General features: G+C 36.7%; 1 pseudogene; it reads left to right on the top strand.

Moving 5' to 3' along the window:
- The first annotated feature begins 973 nt into the window (after nt 1-973).
- Nucleotides 974-1,092, top strand: LOC112470325 (annotated as a pseudogene).
- Nucleotides 1,093-4,925: the final 3,833 nt, after the last annotated feature.

The raw sequence follows: 4,925 nt of genomic DNA, 5'->3' as shown, positions 1-4,925 counted from the left end.
GTAAAAAACCCAGGTGGGTATGTATGATATTACACATGACCCTGTTTGAGCTTTGCACCTCCAGCAGATGCTATTCTGCTACTGGTCCTCCTTCCTCTACCTTCCTAGAAAGTATTTACTTCTTTTACAACTCATTCCCTCTTCTGCCCTCATTGCTCATTCCTCTTTGGGCAATCTGAATGTCCCTTATCTAAAGAGCCTCTGGGGCTGTGGCAGATGCTCTTGGAGCCACCATCACATTCACTCAGCCCACCTCTTACTTCTGAGCAGCTATACAGAAGGGTTTCATGCATAGGACTGAGACCCACACCAAGTATATTCTATAGCTTCTCTCTACTTTTTTGATTCAGGGTTTCCTCAAAAGTTCAGAAACTGCATCATCCTATACCAAGAACAGCCAGAAGGGTCAGGTAGTTTACATTCGTGGTGTCCACCATTAAACAATGGGGGAGACAATTCAATGGAGTCTTGATCTGGCATCTTGCCTTTTGGAGATAGGCTCCTCAGAGGGTCTGTGATAGGATTAATTGCTACAGTGATAACCATGTCAGTAACACACTCTTTATTTATTACTGTTGCCCTTGTTGGCTTATCCTTCTCCCCTCCTGCACTCTACTTCTACTTCCACTTTGTTTCCTGGGATCATCTCCCAAATAAACCACCTGCATCCAAATCCTTATCTCAGAAAATCAAACAGATACGCAGCCTTCATAGCCAATGCATAGCACAATTCTAGCGATGCTTTCCTTGAATGCTTGTCTGAGGTGGCAGATAAAATTTTAAGAACAATGGCCTTCAGCTGCAACAGATTTGCTGGTAGCAGAATATGGATTAGCCAGTTTCCAGTGAGATTGCAAAGGCATTTACAGCACTGGAGATAAAACAGGTTGTTTTCAATTTGAGTGACAATTTACTTAATTAAAATTGACTTGATTTTTGTGACTTTGGTCTTGTAACTTTAAATGAGATCACCTCCTACGGCCATGCCACCCTGAACAAGCCCGATCCCGTCCGATCTCAGAAGCTAAGCAGGGCCGGGCCTGGTTAGTGCTTGGATGGGAGACCACCTAGGAAGACCAGGTGCTATAGGCATAAAAATAAAAAAATAATGAATTGTAAGCTGACAAGGTCCTTGTAGTCTGTGAGGTCAACCAAATAAATAAATAAATAAATAAATAAATAAGAATCACCTCTAGGATAATACAGAAGTTTTAAACTGTTATTCCTCAAATACATCCAAAATGGTGCCAAACTTATGATGTTATAATATAACTTATGATGTTAGAAAGTTAGATGTAAAATACCTGCATTGCACTTGACTTGGCATATGTATTAACCTGTGAGAAAAAAATAAAACACAACTCTGATGACAATAAAGTCCCAGGAACTTAAAGCCAATCATATCCTTAGCTGGGAGGTTGAAAACAACAAAAGGGGGCCACAGGAAAGGCTCTCATAACTTTACCTATGACCCACTCCAAATATCTGATTCAAACCGGAAACCTGATTTTCTGAACTCTATTTTTTTTTCCCCACAAAAGCACAGGCATATTTAGCAGCAGGCAAATTCCATAACTCCTTTTCAAGAGAATGATAGCAGAGGCTTTTAGTGGAAAGAGAATGAATGGTCACCAGCATGAATATTTCATCATTCCCTCCCCAGGCTACAGGAGATCAGCATATACAAATTACACTGATATGGTGCTAAGAGGAGGCTGCCTAGAGTTTTCAAGGTAAGAAGTCCTGGAAAAGCACCTGAAATTCCAACCGCCACATGATATGATTTGAAGACAGCTGGAAACCTTCACAGGCATTTGAGGATCTAAAAATGAGCTGAATTTCAGGTGTCTACTTTTTGCTAAAATCACTGAAGATGCTGACTGGGGAATGACTTCATACACCATTTCAACCTACTTTATGATCTAAATCAATTATCTCACTGAAGGCCAGCAACCCTTTCTTAATATTCTCAGAACTTTCCCCTCCCTCAAAAAAAAAAAAAATCCCTTAAGTACAGGTTGGTAGAACTAAAAGGCAAGAAATGATAAGGCAAGAGAATGAAAACTGGAATGAATGGAAAAGGAGATGTATGAGAAAAGTCGCAAAACATTTTCCTTTATCTTAAAGAATTCTCTCAACATAAATAATTTATACCCCAAGTCCCCTTCCATCTAATATTTGTAGAGAGCTTTATATTTTATAATGTACTTTCACAGACATTACGTCAATTGATTCCAATAGTTACCCGCTAAAAATAGCCATAACATATCTTCAAACCTATTTTAGGGGTAAAGGAACCATGTTTCAAAGGGTTAAACTGTCCAGAGTCCTAAGGCTGATTAGTGGTTTGGGAGTCTCAATCTAGTGCTTTCTCTTCCAAGTCAACTGGCAGATGAGCCTTCACTTAGATAGTTTCTTTAGCAAGTTGTCCTCGGTCATGGGTGAGATTCAAGGGATGCCTCTAAGTAGATGCTGTAGTCTGTTGTATGTTTTTCTAATCATATGGCTTTGGGAAAGTTACTGTCACCGAGTCATACTTTTTCCATATATAACACAGGAATAAATATAATCTTTTCCTGACAAATTGGAAGAATCAAATAAAAATGCAAGTCGGTCCTTTTAAAACGAGCTCGGGATTTAGTTGGTGCCCATAAATATGAGCTTCTATGATGATGATAATAACAGTGATGCTGATCGTTATCATAAAACCCAACAGTAGCCAGTAGCTCAAGACAGCCTGAGAATTAAGTAAACTTCTACTTTGTCAACGCATCTCCCTTTTAAGCTACCTTTTACACAAGACATTTATTCAAGTTTTTATGTAATTCAAGTTTCCCACAGCAGCAGAGTATAAACATTTTTAATTCCAGGGCCATAATATTTAGTCCCGGAATACCACAAACAGCATGATTTTGTTGTTTAAAACTAATGTTTAAACATATAGGGGAAATATATGTGTATCAGAACCATATATATGTTTTTTAAATGGTGAAAATGGTAAACACAAAAACAAGATAGTGATTATCTCCAGGAGGAAAGCATGGAGATATTGTGGAGAAAGGAAACATAGGTAGATTTAAATTATTAATGAATTATTTGGGGGGTACAGTCAGTCTTGTAGATTGTTACTATAGTATTAAATAAACACATAAATAAAAAGTGCTATGTGTTTTAATATTGATAGTGGGTAATCAATTAAGCATTTTAACTCATCCAATGCTTTATATCCAAAATATTAAAAGTAGAATTAAAAAGTACAAGATCAGTTCAATATAATTTAATATATTTTTAAAGAATATATTATATAGAAGGCATATGTTTAAAAGTATATATTTATAGAGAAAATTAGTATTTAGCAGACTAAACTAGTATCAAAAAACCTGAAATTTATTCCTTGAGCCTATCTCTGTTCTAATTCAATGGTCACATCAGTGACATTGACTCTTTTTATTCATCTCAGTGATATTATGACAAGAAATGTACTTCTAGAGTCAGGTGGACTCAAACATTGCTCAAAAATTTGCCCACTTAGGAAAAACAATGATGTGAATTCAGAGATTCAAAATTCTCATTCCTAAAATTCCAGAGACATCATATTGATTCTGTGGGCATAGCATAGTTTTGCTCAGGTTGTCTTAAATTTAGAGGCTTAATAATTTAGAAGCACCATGAAGCAGCTACAGAAACAGAAATTTGTGAGTTAATGTTTATAAAGTAGTTAGAAGTGTGTCTGGCAAAGAGTAAATGCTACATAAGTACTTGTTAAATAAATAAATAAATCTCTTTGGAAATTGTCATGACTTTTCCAACAAATTGTCATTCAGTTCTTCAAAATTCTGACTTATTTGCCCTGAGAACAATTTGCCAAAGGAAAATGAGGACCGTCTCTATCCTGCACTTGGTTGAACAAGTTAGCAACGTTTTTCATAATCTCCTACATTTTCAAGTCTAGTATGTCATATCAATGACAACCTTATAAAGTCCTAGGAAATCCAACAAATTTTGGACTCTTGCAGCCCTTACATTCCAAAGTGTTCTCATCTGAAGGCTTAGTTCAATTAACCTTTTCAATGAATGTTTACAATACATATGTTTAGCTATTTCATACATTGAAATACGTTAAACATGCCTATTTTGCTTTGCAAAGGACAGCATGGTTAACTCCCCAACATTCATTCCACACTGGCCCCATTGTGTAGCAGCAGTGTGATTTTGGATAGGATTGACCTACCCCAAGCTGTAGAATATATCCCAACTGGTCTAAGGCGATTAAGATAATCCCATACCTGTTGCCAAAGTGATTGAATTAGGAGAGGTGAAGAGAGAGGATGACGACTTTTATTCAAATGGATGTGAGAAGCTATGCCCTTCCCGCCTCTCATATAAACACAGAAGTACATATTCTGATTTCTTGCTGTGGCCATCTTGTGACCACTGAGGAAGCCAGCCTGGGGATGAACCCAATGCACAGGGAGGGTAAAGCACAGAGAATTAAAGAGAAACAGATCCAGGACTTCAGTTTGTCTATGCCCAAACCCTGCTCCACCTCTGGAATTCAAAGTTAATAAACCACAAATTTAATTTGTTAATTAGTTTAAACTAAAAACTTTTTAACATTCAGATTTTGACAACAGAAGTATGAAATTGGCTGAATTGAGGTAATAAATGACAGTGATGAAGGCTCATCTATCCATGGCTGGAAAATTGATAATCCTTTTTATTTATATTCTTCTAACAGTGAAAACAATCATAAATGACCAAAGGAATAGGCCATACAGAGAACTATTATCCATGTCTCTGGCGATTTTCTTTATCACATCATTTAGTGTTTCTGACTTGCCGAAGTGACAAGAGAAAAAATGGCAGTTATACATCAAATCTCTTCTTTTATGTCAATAAAATCATTCAAACATCTTGTTTTCCTG

The sequence above is a fragment of the Pteropus alecto genome, unplaced genomic scaffold (assembly GCF_000325575.1).
Source record: "Pteropus alecto unplaced genomic scaffold, ASM32557v1 scaffold10, whole genome shotgun sequence".
Classification (NCBI taxonomy): domain Eukaryota; kingdom Metazoa; phylum Chordata; class Mammalia; order Chiroptera; family Pteropodidae; genus Pteropus; species Pteropus alecto.
The sequence above is the reverse complement of the archived record's forward strand: the minus strand, read 5'-3'. Positions and strand labels throughout refer to the sequence as shown.